We start from the raw sequence: 13,194 nt of genomic DNA, 5'->3' as shown, positions 1-13,194 counted from the left end.
CTGCTTTCACATTAGTGGGTTTAACTATCGCAGGATGAAAGCAACATGGCAGCTGCTCAAGAATCTTGTGTACACCTACATAAAACATTTTTTATTGTTGCCCACCAGCTGCATATTAATGAGGGAAAACTCTAGTGCCCAGATTGCCACGTGTGCGCGGTCAGTGGTACTCTGCATCTGTGGGAAGTCAGCCAGAGTAGCGCATCAAAGCACCTGCTCAATCTGACAGATAACACTGCAGAACGTTAACATAATTGCCTACCTTTGGCAAACAATCAGTTACATGTCTAATGCACTTCATACAATCAGCACAGGTGGAGGCCATTCTGTTCATCAAGTCCATGTCAGCTCTCTACCAAAGCAGTCCAGCAACTTCATTACTCTTCCCCCAAAGAGAATCTGCCTATCCACAAAACACCCAGGCAGTGCATTCGAGATTAGAACTATTTGCTGCATAAGAAAGTTAATCCATATCTTGTTTTTGGCCCTTTTGCCAAAAATTGGTGTCTCCTCATTCTCAACTCTTCTGCCAAGAGGGGCACTTTCTCTGTCAAATCTGTCTGGACCTTTCATGATGCTGAACAGCTCTATTGAATCTCCTCTTATCCTTTTCTTCTTTAAGGAGAGCGACCCCAACTTCTCCAATCAGTCCAGTTGAATTCAAGGATCCCTGGAACCATTGCAGTAAATCTTTTCTACATTCTAATGCTTCACACTTTCTTAATGTGAGATGCATTTTACTGGGCACAATACTCTAGCTGTGGCCAAATGATTGTGCTGAAGGTTCATTATAATTTCCTTGCTTTTGTATGCTATGTTTCTATTTGTTTTGTACGTTTCTTTGTTTAAATATTTTTCCTCAAACTGTCTTGCCATCTTCAACCACTTGTGCACATATATCCCCAAGGCGCTCTTTTTCTGCACCTCCTTTAGAATTAGGCCTTTTGTTTTATCTTGCCTCTACTCACTCTTTCAACCAAAATGCATCACTTCAGGCTTCTCTACATTATTTCGCCCGTCTATCCATTTGACCAGCTTGGTTATGTCCTTTTGAAGACCATCACTTCCTCTTCACAGTTAACAATTCTTCCAAATATTTTATCATCAATTTATCACCAATTTTGAAAACATCATCTGTACATCCAAATCACTAATGTACATCAAGGAAAGCAGTTGTCCTGGTACCTAGGGGAAACATTGTTGTATATCTTTTTCCAGTCTGAAAAATAACCCTTCACCACTACTGATTCTTGTCCTCTGATCAATTTCATATCCATACTGCAACTGTCCCCTTCATTTCATGGAATTCAACTTCACTGAGAAGTCTATTATGTGGCATTTTATTAAACACCTTTTGTAAAGCCAGATATGGTACATCAAGAACATTACTCTCATCAGTCTCTCTAATACCTCAGCAAAAAATGCAATCAAGCTGGTTAAACACAATTTGCTTTTAACAAATCCATGCTGGCTTTCCTTAATTAATCCATATTGTACAAGTGACTTTTCATTCTATCCTGTGTTATCTTTTCTAATAAGTTTCCCCCCCCCCCTCCCCACCAATATTTAATTTTGTTGCTGGATTCATCCTTACACCCTTCTCCAAACAAGGGTGTAATACCTTTAACTCTCCAGCATTCTGAGACCACTCCTATGTCTAAGAATTAAAAGGCTATGGTCAATACCTCCACGGTTTCCCCCTGTAGTGCCCTCAGCACCCTTGGATCCATCGCATCCAGACCTGCTGATTTATCTAGTTTAAGTACAGACGTGCTCTCCATTACCTCATTTTTATTAATTTTCAACCTACCCAGTATCACATCACCTCCTCTCTTACTTTAAATTTGGCAGTGTTTTCATCTATGGTAAAGACAGAGCATTTGTGGGCGGCTGACTAGGAGATCCTGGATACTTCGGAGTTAGACATATATAAAGATGCAGTGGCAAAGAAGTTAATGGTCGTGATGACTTTTGACAGCTGGTTCCGGGGGCATGTAAATGCCTTCCATGCCCGCTGAGATGTATTATCGACCGCTTTAGTTTGATGTTTTAAGTTTGCTTTCTACTTCGTCTTTTGTTTCGACAGTTCCCCTCTTTTTGGGAGCTGCCCCTTTTAATTTGTCCCTCAATTAATTTGATTCAGTTTAATTGGTTAGTCAAAAAGATTGACTTTGACAGCTGGTGCTGTGACAATCTTTAACCCTTAGTAAAGAAAATTTGTAATTTCTTTAAAACATCTGTAATGGCTTTTAACAATGTTTGAAAATGACCTTTATGAGTTTGTATCAATTGCAAAGGAATCAATTGTAATATTTTGGATTATAAGTAGTACTGGTCCATATGACTTGGCACCTCTTACCTGGAAGCAGTACCAACAGAAGGAAGTTAAGTATCTCCAGAGACAAAGAAGCTGCAGGAGGGAAAGAGCAGAGAAGACATATTTACAAGGACCTGTCTATCTAATACAGTTAAAAGGGACAGAAAGCAGGGTTTGGGCAGGCATTGTGGATTGGACATTCCACTGCTCAGCTTTAATTTTGCCAGAACCAACCAGACCATTTAACAAAGTTTATTAAAGGAATTTGTTAATGGAGTCTCTGAGGAATCTGTCATCAAGACTGTCATGAACCTGGCTAAGGAGCTTCTGCAGAAGCGTGCTGTTTGGGTGACAAATATCTCTGGGTTACTCTGAAGCAGTGAAACTGTTCCTTGCAGGTAACCCGAGGCCCAAATCCACTGAGTGAGAAAAGAGAGATTTTCAACATACTGGACACCAAGTTGGAAAGATAGTGAGATTTCATGTGGAGCCACATTTATGGGGGGAGAGATGCCAATGCTTGTAATCTCATGAGATAGTCTTTGTTGTATCTGCTATTCCAAGTGCAATTTGATTACAACTGTAATTTGCCTGTTAATTCATGCTTAACTTGCATTGATTCTGATTAAACTATAAGTTACAAAACAGTGAAACCTTGTTGATAATTTCTTAGCTTGGGGGCCATTTGGTAAATTTAGTTATTTTGGTTTATTGTACCCTGCGAGTATCATAAAAGTGGCAATGTGACCTGACACCGGAGCCTTCTGAGATACTGGTGTTCAGAGACGTCAAAAAAGGAGTATTTTGGGGCTGTCCCCTCTCTGCTGCTGCCCTTCCTCCCCTGCAGCTATAGGTCTGTGACCAGCAGGCTGCATGCGCTGTTGCTGATCTTTTTGGTTATTTGAGGTCCAATCTAAGTCAAAGTAAGCAGCACCCATCCTGAAGTGATAGTACTTTTGCTGAGAGTTGATTTTCTATTCTTTAGAAGTTTACTCTATGAGCAAACCCTTTCCTATTAGCAGGTATGAAGGAAACTGTGTGTACTCAGTATTTTTTGGCATTTTTCCTGACATTGATTCAGCCTGCTCAATTACCACTGTGTACTCACAACTGGCGAGTTTCACCAAGTTCAGGAAAAGAATGGACTTGATATAATGTGTAATGAAATATCACAAACACTATTAGTCCCAATACTTCTCTCCACAGGGGACAACACTGAGTACCTCCCTCCAGTCTATGTACCCATACTGCCACTTTAATCCCATGGACATCAATTTTGTTAACAAGTCTTTGATATGGTACTTTAACAGGAGCCTTCTGAAAGTTAATTTGTTCTATCATTTTCAATCTTTTCCATTGCTTAACAAGGAATGAAATCAAAAGTGTCAGGCCTGCTTTGCCTTTAACAAATTTGTGCTTATTAACCCACATCCTTCTGGTGATTTTTGGCTTAGATTATTCTTTCTAAAGTCTCTCTGCCACCAATGATAGGCTGACTGGCCTGTAGCTGTCGAGTTTATTATTCTCCCCATTTTTGTATCAAGATGCAACATTTGCAATCCTCCAGTCCTCTGCTCCTGCATCCAAGGATCAGGAGATTGTAGCCAAGAACACCCTTACTTAATTCATGAACCGACCTCAGATCTAAAGTGGGTGACATTTCTACTTTGAGTATTTGAGTACAATTTTTTTTAATCTATCTATTCTATTGAATTTTTCCATCACCTCCTCCCAAAATAGAAGTACTAATTTAGTATCTCAGTCGTTCCTTCTACCTCTGCTTTGAACTTTTAATCAGCCCAATTTTTACTTTAGCTATCCTTTTACTCTTTATATAAGTGTAAAATACTTTAGTGTTCTCTTTTATGTTATCCATTAATCTTTTCTCATACATTGTATTTGCCCCTCATCTCCTTTTTAAGTTCTTTCCATTTTTAACAATTACTTTTATTCTTTATTATGAAGCTGACATTTATATAAGCCTCATTTTTTTCTGTTGCATTTCAGTTTCTATTTCTTTAGTCATCTAAATTCATTGGATGCCCCTCCCTTCTACTGGATTGAATGTGTTTAGGATGTAACCAAACCCATCACCTGTTTGATTGCACATTGTACCTGACAATCTTTAGTTTCCAATCCATGTGAGCCAGGTTCCTTTTAAACTCAATGATATTAGCTCTCTTCCAGTTGAGTATTTTCACTTTTGATTGCTCCTTACCCTCTTCCAGAACTAATCTAAGCAATGATACTGTGCACACTCTTTCTCAAAGGCTCTTCTACTTCATTGCCCAGGCCAAGATTTAACATTATTTCTTTCCTTGTTTGGTTAGAAATATGCTGATTGTAAACATTTTCTTGTACATATTTCATGAATACCCTTCCCTTCTTTGCCATTTTCCTCATCAATATTAGGATAATTAAAATTTGCCATGATTACTTTCTATTGTTTTCACATCTTTCTGAAACATTCCTTCTCAATTGGGCGGCACGGTAGCACAGTGGTTAGCACTGCTGCTTCACAGCTCCAGGGACCTGGGTTCGATTCCTGGCTTGGGTCACTGTCTGTGTGGAGTTTGCACATTCTCCTCGTGTCTGCGTGGGTTTCCTCCGGGTGCTCCGGTTTCCTCCAAAGATGTGCGGGTTAGGTTGATTGGCTATGCTTAAAAAAAAATTGCCCTTAGTGTCCTGAGATGCGTGGATTAGTGGGTGGATATGGGGGTAGGGCCTGGGTGGGATTGTGGGTCGGTGCAGGCTCGATGGGCCGAATGGCCTCTTTCTGTACTGTAGGGTTTCTATGATTCTATGAATTACTCCCCTAACTCCTTCCCACGAATTGGTGTCCTATAGAATACAGCCAACAGTGTAACAATGTTTATTCTGCCCCTTAACTTGTCTCAAATAGTCTTTGAACACACAAGCGCAACATCCCTTTCCAGGGCAGTAACAGTATTTTCAATTAATACTGCCACCTCTGCCTTCATTCCTCCCCCCCTCCCGATTTCCCCTAATGTTTTAACTCCACCCCAAGAGGCAAGAGGGGGCTGGGGAAAGCTGAGCATCTAGATCAAGCAATGCTAAGCCCACTCTTGGCTGTTTAAATTTTACACTTTTGCAATCAAACCATTGACAAGACTGATGTTAAAAGATAATAAGGACCGACATCATCTGCAAATATTGAGGCCCAATGACATTATAGGCATCATGGCATATTTTTAAAATCATGGGGAGTTCCACATTGTCTGTTGTCCAGCCACAGGATTAGGGGAAGACGACCTGACTCGCCAGAAGAGGTCCAAGTAAGTTTTGAACTTTTGTCCCTTTTTTAGCTCTCAATGAGCCAGGAGGAGGGCTACTCCTTCCAGACGTCACTAGCCACCCCAGCTCTTATAGAATCCATCGAATCCTTACAGTGCAGAAAGAGACCATTCGACCCACAGAATCTGCATCGACCCTCCGAAAGAGCATCCAACCCAGGTGTTCCCTTCCCCTCCACCCTATCCCTGTAACCCTGCACATTTAGCATGGCTAATCCCACTAGCCTACACACCTTTGGACACTAATCGCCTTCTCCTCTCAATCACATGCCCATTCTGAACAAGCCCATCCCTATTGTTTGCAACCCCAGTGGGACCAGTAGGCTCTCTACATTCCTGGCCTTGTCCTTCCCCCCTCTACTGGCTTCCCTGCACCCTTCCTGCTCTTCCACTAATACTGTGGCCACTGTAACCTGGAATAGGAGCTTCCATTCTTTTAAGCCAGTTCTCATTTAATGCCACTACATCATAATCCTGTGTGGCACCTTGTGCCTGCAGCTCACTAGTCTGATTTGCCATGTTCCACTCATTTACACCCACATGCCCAAATCCAAATTAGCCTGCATTTTCCCCTTGATCCTCTCTATCTCTGGAGTTTTCTTTATTTCAACATTCTGGATCTCATCCAAACATGTATGTGTCTTGTTTCCTCTCTCCAATACTTTATCCTGGTTCTCCATCCATTGTTAAATTAGAGCAAACCACTATCCAGAACACAATATTGCTGGTATTTGCTTGTCCATTTCATGTTCAGTGAATTTGTTGGGCATTTATAAAAGATTTCAAACAGAGGCAAAGCCCAAGAACAGGTAAGTTTTGAGGTCCGAGAGTGGCTGCTTATGTACCCTGGCCAACAAAATCAGATGTTCCTCTGCTTGACTGCTCAATTTCAAGTGACATGGTGGAGGAAAATTCAATCTCTCTGCTTCAGAGAAACACCAACATGACACAGTTGTTTTGTCTTATCTATGTCTGCACGATTTTCTTTTTAGCAGTTTGCGGGTTATTCAGCAGAATTACTCGCCTGTGACGGATGTACCTGTTCATTCTCTCCACAATCCTTTGCCCAACCGTTCTCTGTTCATACAACTTTATTAAGGTTTCAGTTCACTTCTTAGCTGTTAGCCTGATAACAGGCAAACACACAAGACATAATATCTTATCTTTTCTCACCACATCAGATGACTAACGCGCTATGTATTTCCAGAATTTTCTATTTTTATTACACTATTTTATTTATTTGCTGCTTCTTTAAGGTCAAAGAGATCTTCAGGCAGACTATTTCCTTTCCTAATATATGCTTCTTGTTTTTTTTTGTTAACCCAGCTGGCTGAATCGTATTGCACAGCAACGCCAACAGTGCAGGTTCAATTCCCATACTAGCTGAGGTTATTCATGAAGGCCCCGCCTTCTCAACTTTGTTCCTTGCTGGAGGTGTGGTGATCCTCAGGTTAAATCACCACCAGTCAGCTCTCCCGCTCAAAGGGTCATCTGTGACAATGCAACTTGACGTTTATACAGTTACCTTCCATTCTGCTCCTTCAATGTTCCCATCTACGTTAGGCTAAAAGGACGCTTTCTTGTTTGATTTATATTCATCACCCTTTTTAAATATTGGAACCATGTGTCCTAGCTTCCAGTTGTGCAGACCTCATGAACATCCAATAATTCTCTTTTCTATATTTAGTGCTTACAAATTTTCCCTTTGGCGTTCTTCAGTTCCTTCGGATCTACATCATTGCGCCAATGATTACACCTAGATAACAAGGACACCTATGTCAGACTCCTGTTTGTTGACTACAGCTCAGACTTTAACACCATTCTCATCTCCAGACTCCATGGCCTGGGCCTTGGCAGCTCCCTCTGCGACTGGATCCTGAACTTCCCAACTCACAGACCACAATCAGTAAGGATAGACAATGACACCTCCTCCACAATCATCCTCAACAAGGCTGTTCTCAGCTTCCTACTATAATCCTTATGCACTTATGACTCTGTGGCCAAATTCCCCTCCAATTCGATTTTCAAGTTTGCTGATGACACCAGCATAGTAGGTCGGATCTCAAACAATGAGACAAGAGTACAGGAATGAGATAATGTGGTGAACTGGTGTGGCAACAATAATCTCTTCTTGAATGTCAACAAAATGAAGGAGATTGTCATTGACTTCAGGAAGCATAAAAGGAGAATGTGCCCCTGTCTACATCGACAGGGACAAAGTAGAAAGGGTCGAGAGCCTCAAGTTTTTAGGTGTCCAGATCACCAACAACCTGCCCTGGTCCTCCCATGCCGACTCTATAGTTAAGAAAGCCCATCAATGCCTCTACTTTCTCAGAAGACTAAGGAAATTTGGCATGTCAGCTACGAGTCTCACCAACTTTTACAGATGCACAATAGAAAGCATTCTTTCTGGTTGTATCACAGCTTGATATGACTCCTGCTCTGCCCCAAGACCGCAAGGAACTACAAAAGGTCATGAATGTAGTCCAATCCATCATGCAAACCAGCCTCCCATCTATTGACTCTGTCTACACTTCCCGCTGCCTCAGCAAAGCAGCCAGCATAATTAAGGATCCCACGCACCCCGGACATTCTCTTTTCCACCTTCTTCCTTCAGGAAAAGATACAAAAGTCTGAGGTCACGTACCAACCGTCTCAAGAACAGCTTCTTTCCTGCTGCTGTCAGACTTTTGAATGGACTTACCTTGCATTAAGTTGATCTTTCTCTACACCCTAGCTATGACTGTAACACTACATTCTGCACACTTTCATTTCCTTCTCTATGAACAGTATGCTTTGTCTGTATAACGCGCAAGAGACAAAACTTTTCACTGTATGTTAATACATGTGACAATAATAAATCAAATCAAAGGGATTATAAGTCAGTCCGGTAAACCTGTCAAGTACTTCATGGAAGTATTTTAGATTATTTCAGAACAAATAATTTATTCTTTGTGAAATTGGCGTCAAGAGTGGAAGCAAAATGATAATGACCTCCAGGGCCTAATGTTTCAATTATACAGTCTGCAGATTATTTACAATCCTTGTTAAATAAATGTTAAGGTACAAATATATTCTACACCAATAAAGACTCGACTTAATCATACAGATGTGATTTTTACAAAAAAATTACCTCAATGGCTTTATCAAATCAGCAAAATAAGCCTCTAAGGAACAAAAAAGATTTGTTCATCAAATGTGCAATTATCCTTAGTCTAATAAATCTGCCTTATTCATTCCATTTTAATTCTATCAATTGGTAAACTACTACTCTCTTTTCTCTCAAGTATAGGGCTCTGGAGAAGTTATCAAAACATGGAGGAGACTCCTTATTCAGCATAGAAGACAAACTTTAATAATCTTCTCTTACACTAATTGGATGTCTCCACATCCACCCAAAACAGTATAATAGAATTAACTTTTTCGACTCCAGATATAGAATACAAGCCTCCATTAACTGCCTAACATGAGGGTCTGACATCAAATTTATTATATATGTGAAAATAGCAACACCTTTTAAAGGAAAATAAATTACTCTTTAAAATGTACCTGCAACATTTCTTGAAAAAAATACATTATTTCAATAACTTGAAATGCTACAAAAGCTATTGGAGAGAATTCTTTGGTAGAGGATTACCACATTTGGATAGCATGGCCCACTTAGAGAAAGTCAGCACTTTGTGCAGGGCAGATCATGTCTTACTAACGTGATTGATTTTTTGAGGAGACGACAAAGGTGATTAATGAGGATGTTGTCTCGATGGATTTTAGTAAGATTTGCGACAAGATCCCTCATGGTAGGCTCATCCAGAAGATTAAGATGCATGGGATCCATGGTGACTATGCTGCTTGGATTCAGAATTGACTTGCCCATAGGAGGCAGAGTAGTGGTGGAAGGGTGTCTTTCTGGCCGGAAGTCCGTGACTAGTGGTGTTCCGCAGGGATCCGTACTGGGACCACACAATATATAATATATATATAAAAATAAATGACTTGGATGAAAATGTAGATGGGTGGGTTAGTAAGTTTGCAGACGACAAAGTTAGATGGAGTTGTGGATAGTGTAGAAGTTTGCCAAAGGATACAGCAGGATATAGATCAGTTGCAGATATGGGCAGAGAAATGGCAGATGGAGTTTAATCTGGGCAAGTGAGAGGTGCTGCACTTTGCGAGATCAAATGTTAAGCGCAAGTATACAGTTACTGGCAGGACCCTGAACAGCATTGATGCACAAAGGGATCTTGGGGTTCAAGTCCATAGCTCCCTGAAAATGGCCACACAAGTAGATAGGGTGGTAAAGAAGGCATATGGCATGCTTGCCTTTATTGGTCAGGGCACTGAGTACAAGAGTCAGGATGTCAAGTTGCAGCTTTATAAAAGTTTGGTTGGGCCACACTTAACAAGTATTGCGTTAAAATTCTGGTAGCCACATTACAGGAAGGATGTGGAGGCTTTGGAAAAGGTGCAGAAGAGATTTACCAGGATGTTGCCTGGATTAAAGCTATATGAGCTATAAGGAGAGGCTGGACAAACCAGGGTTGTTTTCTCTGGAGCAGTGGAGGCTGAAGGGAGACCTGATAGAAATCTATAAAATTGAGAGACATAGATAGGATGGACAGTCAGAATCCTTCTCCCAGAGTTGAAATGTCTAATACTAGGGGGTATGCACTTAAGGAGAGAGGGGGAAGTTCAAAGGAGATGTGAGGGGCATTTTTTAATAAAAACACACAGAATGGTAGGTGTCTGGAATGCACTGTCAGGGGTGGTGGTGGGAGGCAAATATGATAGGTGCTTTTAAATAAGCACATGAATATGGAAGGAATAGAGGGCCAAGGGCAGGCAGAAGGGATTAGTTTAGTTTGTCATGTTGGCACAACATCGTGGGCTGAAGGGTTTGTTCCTTGTGCTGTTCTCTGTTTGAAAAACATATCTTCAACGTGAAGATTTGAGCAACATGGGTCAAATTCCAGTGGTGTAGTTTAAAGAAAGCTTGATTACAGTTCCCTACAGGCAACCTGGAATGATCAAAAAAAATCTCTCATTTTCTCCAATAATTGACCTTCCTTGCATATTGAAACAAGTGAAAATTAGCTGGCATGCAAATTAATCTGCACCTTTAGTGGTAATTGGTGCAGTGAACATAAAGGATTTTGAATCGTCAATACTGAGCTAAACAGAAAAAGTGCAACTGATCTCTGATTTGGGATTCATTAAAAGGAACAAATTTATTTTCACTAGATGCAATACAATATGTTCAGTTCTCGATCTGGTTAAACTCTCAGCCCAATGATTAACCAGACATCTTACAAACTTCCTTTTAGCTTTAACATTTAGAGGGCAGCAGGGTGGCACAGTGGTTAGCACTGCTGCCTCACAGTGCCAGGGACCCTGGTTCAATTCTGGCCTCGGGTCACTGTGTATGGAGTTTGCATGTTCTTCCTGACCCGAGGCCAGAATTGGGAAGGTAAATACATGGGATTAGGGGATGGGGCTTGGGTGGATTGTGGTCAGTGCAGACTCAATGGACCAAATGGCCTCCTTCTGCACTGTAGGTATTCTATGGTTTAAAATATTAAAAAGCAACAGAAAATCCCAATTTGTCATCTTATACATAGATCCTATTGATTTAAGTCAGTTAGTTTAATTGTTCACTGAAACTGTAGAAGCCAACTCAGGCAGTCAAGAAATAACCCATTTAAAAATAAGATTCAACACTGTATAAAACAATGGCATTGCGCCAATATTATACCTGCCCAACAGAATCCCAAGCACGTTAACATTGCTGTTCATTGTTAATTTGAAGTTCACCATAATAAGAGCTTGCTCATTCTTGATAATGGTTTACCAGAGATGTTTTTTAAAAAATTTTTTCAAAAACCCCTGCAATGGACAAATCTAGAGTTTCTGAAACTACCAACACTGCTCGTTAATTCCAGATACAAGTAACTCTTTTCATTCATGCTGTTAGTTAGCTTGACTATGACTGCGGAAAAATAAAACATTTTGTCTCTCTCAACGTACAAGTGGAACAAGTCCTAGTTTACAGCAATCACATTCATCCCATCCGCATTTTCCAGTTTAGGATATTTTGAAATGTGGGAAAACCAACCTGTGTTCTCCAGTCTGATGTTATTTCACAGCAAAATCTGAGGACACTATTCAATAACGCTGAAACCATAAATCATGAAGTGGCAAAATCAGTCGTACCTCTGAAAGTCTGTCCTTGTGCCATGTGTTCATTCTCTGCAGCAGCCGCCTTTTATAGCTCTGAATTAATTGTCACTTAAGTCAATATAACATTTTCTCCTTTAAACCTATGTGGCCCACATTAGAACACTTTATTTAGTTTTGTTTCACCTGTGCATTAGTCAGGATATGAAGAACATATTGAACCCACTTACTAGAGTCAATGATTGAAATTTCTACTCAACCATTTAATGTGTAGAAATAGGGCAGAAAACATTTAAGCTAGGTTAACGCAGTGAATATCATGCACTTAGATTTTCAAAAGGCAGGGTGAGAGTCCTGTACTGATGATAATAGGTGAAACATTGGGCTGTAATGTCCAAGATCCCCAGCATTGGGGATGGGGGTTAATATTGAAAAGATGGGAAATCCCACATTTGCACAGCAATTGCCCAGAAAAGCAAATTTTGCCTGGGCAATTGACGTGGTCCATCCAAAAATGTGATTTAAATCACAAATTTAAGTGTTCTGGCTCTGTTATAACAATAGTTACTCAGAAAACCTCTCAAACTTTGAGTAAATATTGTAAAGACCCAATTCAACACCCCCCTCCTCCCTACCCTGGGGATATCCCCACATCCTGACTAACCAGCACCCCCACAGTATTCTCCCTTCACACCCCAGGCCTGACTCTCATTGCTGACTCACAACTGGAGTCCACTCCCCACCCCTGACCCCCCTCCTCCCCCACCCATGTCTGAACCATTTCATCTGTTGTCCGACTCCCCACAGTTCCCCAGTGTCCAACCCCTCCCGTTGATGTCCGACTCATCCCCAAATCGTATCCATTTATCTTAGGCACTTGCCTTCTTCCTGTCAATTTCAATAGGACCTTTAAACACTTACCTGCTTTATAGCAGCTAGTGCTGCAAAAAGAAAAAGGGGACATGTCCTCCTTCAATCTGACTCTGCTGGATTGCGAAGCTGGGCAGAGACAGCCACACTGCCTGGACCACACCTAGCCCGAGTTGAAAGTTTGGTCAAGGCCAAAACGTAAGAAAGTTGACATTGGTAACTGGGCATGGAGAAGCAATCTGATGCTGGAACTAAAGCCCATTAGGAAAAAAAAAGGCCACGTCAGAGGTGGACTAGATGTGTGGACTTCATCAGAAATTGAACACGGGGAGGAATTACAGCAGTGCGCACAATTGCAGTGAACAGAGCTGCCTAAATCCTCTCATGGACTACAGCCATTTATGGATGGACAACTGAACAGGGGCAGATTCAGGTAATGTTATGGAGGTGATGATGTGGTCTCAGTGATGGTATGAATGTGGTCGGAAGCTCATCTAGCAGTCAAATATGACACCAGGAGGT

The sequence above is a fragment of the Mustelus asterias genome, chromosome 2 (genome assembly GCF_964213995.1).
Source record: "Mustelus asterias chromosome 2, sMusAst1.hap1.1, whole genome shotgun sequence".
In the NCBI taxonomy this organism is placed as follows: domain Eukaryota; kingdom Metazoa; phylum Chordata; class Chondrichthyes; order Carcharhiniformes; family Triakidae; genus Mustelus; species Mustelus asterias.
Note: the sequence above shows the minus strand (reverse complement) of the source record.